The following is a 12899-nucleotide window of genomic DNA, read 5'->3' as shown; positions in this document are numbered from 1 at the left end:
TCTGAGTTTATTATATACTTCGAACTTCTCTGTTATTTTAATTTCAACTTCTTAGTGTGGATCCTTGTCGACGACGAGCGGTTGGCATAGAGCACACAATATACCCTTTGGAGAGATGTTGAATAGGAGGAACGATTTTCATGCAGAGCATTTTGTTTTAGTTTTTATAATGCATTGAGATAATTGTTTTAACAGACCAAAAACAACATATTTTTGTGTTTCGAACATGTAAATACAAGATGAACCTCTCTCGCAACAATTTTTCAACTTCCTCGACCGAGCACTTGACTTCTAGCAACCATTTTTTTAGAATTTGCTTTTTTTTTCTTTTTTCTCATATGAAACACAAACCTTGTAGTACATGAACTTCTGGCTATTATCACTATGAATGGCTCTCTGCTTTTTTACCCTAACTCCTAAAACACTCATATAAATGGAGCATGTAAATCCTAGGTTTTTATATTCTTTGAACTTCTCTGCTTTTTTAATTTGAACTTCACAGCTTTATTCTTTGAAAAGAAAATAATGATTTTTATGTAAACTTCCTACAACTTCTTTTTGAAATTGAACTTCATACTTTTAGCATAAAAACAAGAAGAATTTGAGCTTTTCGTATACATCGAACTACTCCGTTTTTAATTTGAAATTCTTGATTTTCTTTTTAAAATCAAATTGCTCCAATTGGAGACAACTAGAGCGGGACTTGAATCTTCATCGCAAAAGACTTGTTCCTGTTCATCGTTCACTTGGCGGTGCATGGCGACTTGCTCAAGTGCTTCCGTTTCTCCTTCGCTCATGGAGTCATATGTACCATTGTTGTTGAGGATCATGGTTCGCTTGTTGGTACACTCAAAGGACTTGTGGCCTCGTCCTCCGCATGTGAAGCATTTGAAGGAACTTGTCTTGACGGTCTCATCGGTTGGGATGGATGATGATGAAGCTCTCGGCTTGAAGTTGCTTCTAGTAGGAGGATGACTTGGAGTTGTCGAAGTTTTCTTGTAACTCGACTTGTCGACGTTGCTTGTAGAAGGCTTGGTTGAGGTAGATGGTGTTGGACTTGTTGAAGCTTGGGTGTTGGAGAAGCCGTATGATTTGGATGAGAACTTGGCATACTTGAAGTCTTATTGCACTTGACGTTCCGCTTTGGTGGCTTGATGCACTAGATTGATGAGGTTCGAGTATGGTTGGAAGTCCGCGATCTTCTTGATAGGGTGATTGAGTCCATTCAAGAAATGTGCCATAGTTTGCTCATCATCTTCCGTGACATTGGCTAGTATCATGGCAATCTCCATTTCCTTGTAGTACTCTTCAACGCTCTTGGTCCTTGCTTGAGTAGTTAGAGTTTCTTGAAGAGGTCGCGGTTGTAATAGGTCGGCACGAAGCATGCTCTCATGACATCCTTCATTTGCGCCCAAGTAGTGATAGGTGGTTCGCCTTTTGCTGCTCGGCGCTCAATGACTTGTTCCCACCAAATGAGGACATAGTCTTGGAACTCAAGGAGCCATCGCGATCTTCTTCTCGTCTTCATAGTTGTGCAAGCGGAAGATTTTGTTGAACTTCAATGCCCATGAAAGGTACTCCTCGGGATCATTGCTTCCACTGAACTTGGGCATGGTGAACTTTAGCTTGCCGTAGCGTTGCTCTTCATTGTGTTCGGGTCGGGAATGATGACGTCCTTGACGAGGAGGGTCGTCTCTCACAATTTGCTCTTACCGTGGACGATTTCCATTGTCATATTGCTCTTGTTGAACTTGATGTTCTTGGTGAGCTGGTGGAGGAACTTGTCGAGCTTGATGTTGCACGCGGGCTTGATATCTTTGTTCATGAACTTCTTCACGAAGTGCTTCTTCATGTTCACGAGCTTGTCGGCTCAGTTGGCTACGACTCGACTTAAGTCTCGGAGGGCTTGTTGCACCTCAAGTGCTTGAGCATCACGCAATTGTTGCTCTTGATGATGTGCCTCGGCATCTTGTGCTTCTTGGTGTAGACGCACTCGCTGTTCCTCTTCATGTTGGCGTTGTTGTTGCCATTCTCTTGCTTGCGCAAAGGTAGCTTGGTTTTGATGATGTCAGTGCTCTTGAGAGTCGTTGTCGCGTAGAGGATTGAGGCTTGCTTGGCGATCATTGCGCATGGCACGTCGAAGAGTGTTCGATGTTGGTGTACTTGAGCCGGAGAGAGTGAAGTCGGAGTGTCGACTTGAGCTGCTCCGTCTTGATGAGAACAAAGTGGAAGAAGAGCGGTTGAGCAACAAAGCACGAATCTCGTCCATTCTTGCATCGTTCTCTTGCTTGTGGCTGTCGAGCTTGTGGTCGAAGTAATCCCTTGACGTTGCTCGGAGAGTCGCAAGTAGGTAGCGAGGTTGTCTATGCGTTCGCTCATTGCTTGTTGCTCTTGATGCAAAGCACGTTGTGCACCAAAGAGGTGGCTCTTTGTGACGTAGGAGTTCATGTCGTTGTCTTGCCCGATGAAGAGTGGGTTGGTAGAAGTACTTGGCCTATCCATCATACCAAGAGAAATATGTGAGTCAGAGAAAGAGAAGACCGTATACCAAATGTACCTTGACCAATGTTGAAGATGGATCAAAGATCACTCCAATGTGGAACAAGGAAATAGCACAATTGGTACCAATTCTTGTCGGTTTCTCACACCTACACAAGTAAAAGCTTATGGTGGAGCTTGGTTAGGATAGTGGCACAAAATTTGATGCAATTGTTAGCGAGCCTCCATAATGTTGGAAAGGATTCGCAAGTTTGCAATGCAACAAGTAGACCAAGCAATATAAGGTACACGGAAACACACACGCAAAGAGATAAGTGGGTCGTGCAACCAAGGATGAGCCAAAATGTGGAATCCATGAAAATGCTCTTGTTGCACAACACTAGAGAGACGCTAGCACTATTGCACAATAGGCGAATGCGAAGACTTGTGCACAACCTACTAAGCAAAACTGCAACGACTTCTTTCCCAAGTATGCTCTATGTATGTTGTTTCGATGATATGATCCAAGATGATCTAGTATGACAATCTTAATGTTGTATGATGCTATGGCTCTTTCTTAAAAGCTCTTTTCTTATCTTTCCCTTCTTACTTAAAAGCTTGTTTGGCTCTTTGTTGTTTGAGCTCTTTTCTCATGCAATGCTTCATGAACCAAGATAGCAATTGTGTATGCGATGACAACCTTGTGACATAAGAGATGATACCAAGATATGCACCAATGATATGTATGTATGCTATGGGAAGTATGATCACTAATGTGCACAAGTCACATTGCCGGCAATACTCAAAGGCTAGTCTCGACGGGTAAGCGACGCAAAAGAGTAAGGCTATGATGGCTATCAATGTAATGGCAAGAGTGATGTATCACTATACCAAGATGAGTTTACCGCTTCTTGCTTACGGTATGGTGTCAAAATGGCGGCACGAATACCAAGATGATATAGCCGAGATGGTCGTTGTTGATGACGCGTCTGTGGCGAAGATGAGCGGTGATGATGTTGATGTCGAACCGTACCTAAATAGCCGAAACACAATAGGACACGGAACCGCAACTCAAATTCTCAAAGCAAAACAGGACAAAATTGTCGGAGTTGGTAGTGGTAAGCGATGGTGGTGTATGTGGTATATGGTGGTGCTATGCGGAAGTGGTAGTGGTATGCGGAAGTGTATGTGGGCACCGGAGAAAACTTGGCGAAATTTGGACGAAAAACGGGATGGTGGATGGAGATGTTGCTGCCAGGGGCCGGATGTCCGGGCTTGATGGCCGGATGTCTGGGGTGCCGGATGTTCCGGGCTGTCGGGCCGGATGTCCGGGCTCTGGATTCGTGGACGAAATCGAAGATCTTCGCGTGGCGAGGTCAAATCGAGGCAAAATTCAAAGAAATTTGTGGATGGAAATTGGGGAAAAGTGGATGGAAAGCTAGATCTAGCTGCAACACACGAAATCCGCGGATCAAATCCAACAAAACTTCATCACACCAACAAATCACAAAAACATTGGGGCTATTTTTGTGGGGAAATTTTCGAATTAGGGACAAAATCAACAAAAACAAGGCTAGAAACACAACGTGGAGGCTCCGAAATCGTGATCAACGTGGTTGTAGATACCAAGATGATGTACGGAGGAACCCTAGATGGCCGATCTTTCACGAAAGGAGCGGATCCCGCGATGAACACGAAGAACACAAGGGGAAACACGAGAGAATCGCTAAAACCAACAAGAAATAGCCACACATATGCTAGATCCTCGAGTACATAAGAGATCACACGATCAACGATTAACAAAGGACGATACAAAAGGTAACCTGCTTCTCCATGAGGAGGTCTTGAATCCACAAGCGGATCTTCTCCGCGAGGAGGTCTAGAATCCAAGTGGATCTTATCCGAAGAGGGGACACGGTCTCTCTCGTGGAGTAGATCCGGATGGATGAGCGAAGCTCTATCTCACAAATGAGCTAACACAACGCTAATCCTAAAATGTAGGTAGGAGGAGAGTATATATAGTCTAGGGGGTGAAAGGGTATGATGAGGACATGGCTACCACAGTTACACCCATATCCCCTACTGTTTTACCTCTTGGAACAATTGCTAGAGCTCAGATACGCCAATTAAATTATCAGGTACTTTCATTTCTTGGTAATGTTTCTAATGTTCATGAGAATATGATGCTGCCTAACTTAGATACATTTTGTGCTGCTTGCAATTGAAGTGTCTAGCATGGACAAGAAAGTTGGACATTGGAGCATGGTCAAGCACGGAGATGAAGGTGCGTGCGAACAGAACAAGAACGGAGGTTCAAGTGGAGATTTCCGGACTTTGAAGCCACCATGATGACATACAAGATGGTGGACGAAATATACAAGATGGCCTTTCATAAATTTCGTCCATAGCTTATTATTGGTGTTGCGCCACCTTATTTTGGGCCAGGCCCATGTAATCTATTTTTAGAGTCCATATTGTAGGGAAAACGACTTAGGAGGTGTTTTAGTCCCACCTTGCCAAGGGTGGACCAAAATCCCCTCTCTTTTCCCTATAAATATAGCCCTTAAGGCATCGTTTAGACTTGGGTTTTATTTAGTTAAAAGTTAGCCATCGCTGCAACTTCGTGTACTTCGTTTGTGTCCAACGACCAGACCAAGACCGCTTATGAAACCCCACTTTTATCAATACTTCATCCATACTCGCAATATTCAGATTGCTTAATCATATTCTTGCTTGTTCTTCGATTGCTTGCAGGAATAGACCTTCGTGGTCAAGTTGATCGTGCTCCAGCGTGGTCAATAACCTCCAGGAGTTGGTTTAGCGATTGCTAAGGCGCAATGTTGTGCACGTTTGTAGTCGGATCGTCAAAGTCGTCTCCACCAAATCGATAGTTATCATCTCATCGAAAGATCGGGACCCTCGCCTCTATCAAGTGGTATCAGTTTTCAGGTTACTCGGTGAGATTTTCCAGTTTCATAGTTAGATTGCATAAGTTCTTCATACCTATAGTCCAAGAAAAAGCCACAAAAAAAAGTTAGATTAGTTCATCATATCCCAGACAGTCTGAGCCTTTGCGCCATTGCCACTTAGGTTTTGTTTTGTTGAATTTTCAGTTACATCGTGTGTCGAGTCGCTGGTTTTAGTGTCTAGTCTTTTAGAGTTTCGAGTTCTAGTCACATTTTTTTCACGTCGCGTCCGCTCACACCATCATCCACTTCATTGTGATGTTTCTTTGCCACTAATTTTCTTCACCACTGTTGTTGCTATCACCACCATTCATCCGCTGCTGGTGTTCATCGCCGTCTTAGAGCATCATTCATCTCGAGGAGAGAAACAATTGAGAAAAGTTTCAAGCAAAAAAGGGATCTTTTTAGGCAAGTTTGCTCCCGTAGGTGCTTTTGGAGAATGAGACCAAGAGATAAAAGCAGTCCAGATTTGTTTGATCCACGAGGCAAAAAAAAGGAAAGGGCACTTGCGTTGGAGCTTGGATTTTGGAAAAAAAGGGAGTTGTGTCACGTGAGGAAGGTCCAAAGGGAGTACAAGGGCGTTTGGAAAGTTGTGCTCTCAAGAAAAGTACTAACCATCACGTCACCTGATCCTTGGAGATCGCAACAAAAAAAATAGAGCAAAAAATAAAGGAGGACGTGCAGATCTATTCAGAACGGAAAGAGAAAGAGTTTGTTGGAAAGTTTGGATATTATTTTATTTCGAATCAACTCTCGGGAAAATAGATCAGACCAAATCCTCCTTGAAAGGCAACTTGGATCAGCCGCATAAAAAAAAGGAAGGACCAATATTTCGTTTGGATCTTTGAGAAAAATCAATAAGGAAAGTTTGAGCGTCAAAAAAAATGGGGTACAGATCCGTACTAGTTTCCCTTTAAATCAGCACTAGGATGTTGCTGATTTGGAAAGCTAGATTCGTGGCTATCCTTTGAGATATTTGTCACGTTTTTGAATTTGGCAAGAAATAAAAGAGCACGTAATCACGTTCGCTTGGTAAGGAAAGTGCAAATCGTTTGGATCCTACCATACAGGCTGGAGATTTGGCTCATCACGTAAAAAAAAGCAGGAGAGAGAGAAGGTACGTACAAAATATTCGGAGGGACATTTCACGCACAAGTTTGGCACGTCAGTTCGTACGGCAGGTTGAAAAAAAGCACAACTTTCGGTTGGTTGGACGTTTCCTTGAAAAAAAAAAGTTCTGATTCGTTTTTGTTTTGGACTTGGTCCTTTTTTGTGGTAAACCGGGAGACAAGAAATTGAAGAAATGAAGGAAGAGAGTTAAAAAAAAAGGGGGAGGAAGTGCTGATCATGTCTTTTGTTTGGAAAGAGCTGATCTGTTGGTTGTTTTGGAGAGAGAGCATAAGGAAAGATTAAAAAAAAGGGCAAGTGGTGATCCACATATCTGGGACGTCCAACCACTAGCATGCAACGTGATTTGGGTAAAGGTGAAAAAGAGGGAGGTGCAAATTGTTTGGATTCAAGCGTCATGCTGTTGGACTTATTAAAAAAAATATAGAGAGAGTCCACCTTAGTTTTTGCCACATTGCTTGGTTGACAATTGAAAAAAAAGATTGCACGGAGGGATTGGGGCTGTTACAAGAAGGTTTTCACGTGCGTTGTTTCGGATAAAAAAACATTGAGGAAAATATTGTTGACACCTCTCTCACTCCATCGCTTCATTTTATACCATATTCACAAGAGTTTCTTTTGTGCATCACGTTGCCACGTGATTTCACTGGTGTCTTAGGCTCGCGTCTCTAGTATGTTCTAGCCTAGGGCCAGCACTCGACCACTTTTGAGCGAATTTTCAGCTTACATTAACTATTGTGGTTGTAGCATTTTTCCCACACATATAAAGCCAACCCAGCTCCACATATTTCTACACCGTGTATACATACGTTCACCTGGCAATCGCTTTACCCAACTTTCGGAGTTACTTGACACCGCTGGTTGCCGATCACCGCCTGCTGCATGGTAAGAACTTGTAAGACATTGATATTTGCTTTACTGTGACCGTTTTACCACCACATCCTAGTAGTTATAGGAACATTATTTTTGGATTTTGTTTCTTGTTTCTACTAATCATGACAGGATCTAGGGTCAATTCATGGGCTTTGTCGATCGCGGGAGACGTGCCACCACCTTTGCAAATTCCACAACGATCACGAGAGGTGCATAAACATCCAAATGCGCATAATCAGGTTACTGTTCCTATACCATCATTTAATGGCCGTTTTAGACCTGCTTTATATATTGAATGGGAATTCGACATAAATAATATATTTGCTTCCCATAATTTTGATGAACGTAAAAACGTTAAGGTTGCGGTTGGTTCTTTCACTGGTTATGCTATAGTTTGGTGGACTGAATATTGTCGGCTACACCCTAATGATATACCTACTACTTGGGATGATTTGAAACTTGCCATGCGACATACATTCGTTCCCGCTTATTATACTCGTGACATGATTAAAAAGTTGCAACATTTGAAACAAGGTAGTGACACTGTAACGAAATATTATGATACTTTACAAACTACCTTCCTGCATTCCTCTTTAGAAGAAAGTGAAGAAGATTTTATGGATAGATTTTGGGGAGGATTAAGTCGTGAGATTCAGGAGATACTAATTCATGAAGAGTGTTATCCTATGGACCATTTGTTTCATCGTGCTTGCAAAGCTGAACAGGAAATAAAACGACATGTTTCCCACAAGGAGAACAGGCACGAGATGCACATTCCAAGAGTTGATACGATTGTCCCTTCAACTACTAGGCATACAATGACAACCACATCCGTTGTTGTGAGGACTACATCACCTCCACCATGTGACACATCATCACCGAGAGTGCCTACATCATCTGAGTTGATCATAAGAGGTAATGACAAAGGTACTAATCTTCCACCACCACATGAGTATGATGAATGTCTTGTCAATTTAAATGCACCATGCGGTGAGCTACCCACAACTTTGATCACACCAGCTATTTTAGAGGACTATGTTGATGTTTTGACTTTGCCATGTGTTCAAACAATTTTGAGTGAACCCATTGAATTAACTATCGATGCAAAAGAATCAAGTGAATCAGGGAATAAATCAGATTTGGATCAAATACGTTTGAAAATAATTGTGCCAATGTTTAATCATTTTGATACGACCTCTAATCTTGGTGATGGTTCATCATTGTTGGGATGGTTTAATGATAAGCATTGTCAATCTTTTGATATGAATAAGAGCTTCACTTATATGTGCAAACTGAGTTGCAATTTTTTCATGCCTTTGACTTCTTGCGATAATATATTGGCTTTATATTTCACAACTTTTGAAGGGTGCTCTTGTATAACTGTGTCACATGTGCCCCAACTGATCAGTAAAAATGGACGACATATACATATACAACATGTACACCTTGTCTCTTTTGTTAGCCAGATTTCAGATTAAGAAACGCCGAGGACGGCTTTGTTTTCAAGAAGGGGAGGATGATGAGGACATGGCTACCACAGTTACACCCATATCCCCTACTGTTTTACCTCTTGGAACAATTGCTAGAGCTCAGATACGCCAATTAAATTACCAGGTACTTCCGTTTCTTGGTAATGTTTCTAATGTTCATGAGAATATGATGCTGCCTAACTTAGATACATTTGTGCTGCTTGCAATTGAAGTGTCTAGCATGGACAAGAAAGTTGGACATTGGAGCATGGTCAAGCACGGAGATGAAGGTGCGTGCGAACAAAACAAGAACGGAGGTTCAAGTGGAGATTTCCGGACTTTGAAGCCACCATGATGACATACAAGATGGTGGACGGAATATACAAGATGGCCTTTCATAAATTTCGTCCATAGCTTATTATTGGTGTTGCGCCACCTTATTTTGGGCCAGGCCCATGTAATCTATTTTTAGAGTCCATATTGTAGGGAAAACGACTTAGGAAGTGTTTTAGTCCCACCTTGCCAAGGGTGGACAAAATCCCCTCTCTTTTCCCTATAAATATAGCCCTTAAGGCATCGTTTAGACTTGGGTTTTATTTAGTTAAAAGTTAGCCATCGCCGCAACTTCGTGTACTTCGTTTGTGTCCAACGACCAGACCAAGACCGCTTATGAAACCCCACTTTTATCAATACTTCATCCATACTCGCAATATTCAGATTGCTTAATCATATTCTTGCTTGTTCTTCGATTGCTTGCAGGAATAGACCTTCGTGGTCAGGTTGATCGTGCTCCAGCGTGGTCAATAACCTCCCGGAGTTGGTTTAGCGATTGCTAAGGCGCAACGTCGTGCACGTTTGTAGTCGGATCGTCAAAGTCATCTCCACCAAATCGATAGTTATCATCTCATCGAAAGATCGGGACCCTCACCTCTATCAGGGTACATGGGCTTCGGCCCTTTACTGTGCGCAGACAGGCGGGGTCGGGCGTCCGGGCGTCGGGCCGGATGTCCGCGCCTTCGGGAGCTGCCGGATGTCCGGGGCTGGGGCCGGATGTCCGGGCTGACGGGGCATCTCTTCTGTCTTCTGGATCGGTGGTGTCCGGATATCCGGGTGGGAGGCCGGATTTCCGGGTCGGGGCCGGCTGTCCGGGCCGGTCGCCAGATGTCCGGGCCTTTTAAACTTGGCAGTTGGCTCCTTGTTGCTGTTGACACTTTCAGGGGCCAGATGTCTGGGGTCACCGCCGGATATCCGGGGCCTGGGAGTTGTTCTTGACTCCTTCCGTCGGTTCTCTTCATCTGTGAACTTGGGGGCTTGTCCATCTCCACGTGCATCTTCGGGAGGGTCCTCTTGGTACCTAAGCATGCACAACATCTCGGACATAGGTAGTAGCCATGTCTCGAGAGGATCATATGTGATATCACTAAGGAAGGAGGTCACCTCGTTCTCGAGAGCTCTAGCTCGTGCTCGTGTCATGGGTCCTCTTGTCTCTTGATGAGACGATGGTAGGTCCATGGGGATGACCGTAGCATGCTCTGCATTAATTTTTTAAATGTTAAAAACAACGCTACCCTTTAGGAAAAGAAATTTATGGACATCAAACCGCTCTATTTTTTTCTCAATTTTTGAACCTTTTTCGCTTTTTTTATAAATGAGAAAATTGGAGGTTTTTAGTAAATGTCGAACTTCTTCGTCATTTTGAGCTGAACTTCTTGGTTTCTTCGCTAGCAACGGGAAAATTCAAGTTTTTGTAATAAATATCGAACTGCTCCGTTTTTTGAAATTGAACATTATACTTTTAGTTTTCTTAAGAAAGGATGGAATTTTTGGTTTTCCCTATACATCGACCTACTTTTGTTATTTTAATTTAAACTTCTTGATTTTATTGCATAGTTAAAAAGGAAAATCTAAGTTTTTATAAATATCTATTTTTGTAATTTGGACTTCTTGGTTTAATTTCTTTTATTAAGGACAAAATCCTAGTTTCGTAATAAATATTGAACCAGACTGTTATTTCAATTTGAACTTCTAGTGTTTTTTATTTACAAATGGTGAAAAATCATTTGTTATGAATTTTGAACTCCTTTATATTTAAAATTTGGACTTCTTGTTTTTCTGAACTTACTTTTTTCATTCTTTAATATGGAGGGAAAATCCGAATTTTGAATACACATAAAACTGCTCCGTTTTTAAAATTAGGACTTATTTGTTTTATTTCTTTTATTAACGGAAAATCCTAATTTTGTAATTAACATGAAGCTGCTCCGTTTTTAATTTGAATTTTCTGGTTTTCTTTTCTTAATAACGAGATAATCTATGGGAAAAAATGTACATCCATAATATTTTCTTCGAACTTTTGCGATTTATAAAATTTGAACTTCCAATATTAAAATTTTCTAGGTGCTCTTTTCTTCTTCTTCGTATATTAACATCGAACTACTATGTTATGTTAATTTGAACTTCCTGGTCTATTCTTTAGTAAGTAGATGAATCCGAGTTTTGTAATAAACATCATACCTCTCTATTTTGTTAGTTTCAACTTCTAGATTTGAGAAACAGGGAAAATCTGACATTTCTAAATATCAAGAAGATGTGGTTTACTACATTTTTTTAATTATACATTTTTACTATATGTCAATGTGACCTTCTTGTGGGTTTTTAGAAACGTGAAAAACATGTTTCAGTTTGGACTTCTAGTTTTTTCTTTCAGTTTTTTGCTAAAGTTTTTATTTCTTTTAGTAATTTAGTAATGGCCAAATCATAGTTTTTTTCAAACCGCCTTGCTATTTCAATTTAAACTTCTCAGTTTAAAAGAAGAGAGCATCAAATCCGTTCAAAAGCTTTGTTATTTTAATTTGACCTTGTTGGTTTTTTTAGAAACGTGAAATGTCATGGGAATGTTTTTTATAAATATATGTGTGTCCCATTTTTGTTTTCTCGTTCTCTTCAAACTCTCCAATTTGTTAAATTTGAACTTCAAGAGTGAGGTAAGTTTTCTTCTTGATATACAAACATCGGACTCCCCCGTTATTTGAATTTGAACTTCTTGGTCATTAGTTTTATAAATAGGGAAATTCCATTTTTCTTATAAACATCAAATACGCTCTGTTATTTTTAATTTGAACTTATAATTGTGAATTGTTGAGGTTTGAAAAGTTTAATGCTCTATTTTTTTACTTTTTATACGGTGAGCAATATAAAATATAAAAATTACAAGTTTTAGACATATGCAATAATTACTTCACAAAACTAGCTAGTTATTCATCAGCATCATCAAGCAACCTAGCTAGTGAGATGAAGTTGGGACTTGGGAATAGGTGTCATGAACACCAAAAGAAAATGATCTAAAGGACAAGAACACACACACAAGGACAACTGGGCGCCAAGATTCAGAATGGCCCTGTGTTTGTAGACGTAAAGAAGTTCAAAAAAAATCCTTGGAACAACCATGTTCTGAAAAAGAACAGTATGCAGTCAGGCATGATGAAAACATTAGCAGTAACGAATTTACCAACGACATCATTTCTTTTTCAATCTCAATAGTGAATGGGGGTTTACTCTGTCTATTTTTTTAGATTTTGTTAAAGACGTGCTAAGGGAGAAAATTTGAAGCAGCCGTGTTCTGAACTTTTTATGTTCTAACTTAGTGGGATTCAGAACGTGAACTTCAAAAACAATCTATACTATGTACATCCCAGAATGCAAGATGATGCGGAGCATCCCACATTCATCCCCATGTACACTCCGACTACTCCCTCAGCCCCAAGAGGACATACGATGAGACCTCGACCATATGCCATTGGACACAAGGTGAACTCACTCCTCTTCGATTCGTCACTTTCCACATATGAGCCACGGCTACTACCTCATGCATGGACCTTGTATATACTCAGGCACATACGATATGACCATGGAGAACCAAAGGACCAAGGCCAAGCATGGAAGAGGAGAAGGAAGAAGAAGAACAGACAATACATAGCTTGCCCGG

This window comes from Triticum urartu, chromosome 7A (genome assembly GCF_056163025.1).
Source record: "Triticum urartu cultivar PI428250 chromosome 7A, HENAU_Tu73, whole genome shotgun sequence".
NCBI classification, from domain to species: Eukaryota; Viridiplantae; Streptophyta; class Magnoliopsida; order Poales; family Poaceae; genus Triticum; species Triticum urartu.
Note: the sequence above shows the minus strand (reverse complement) of the source record.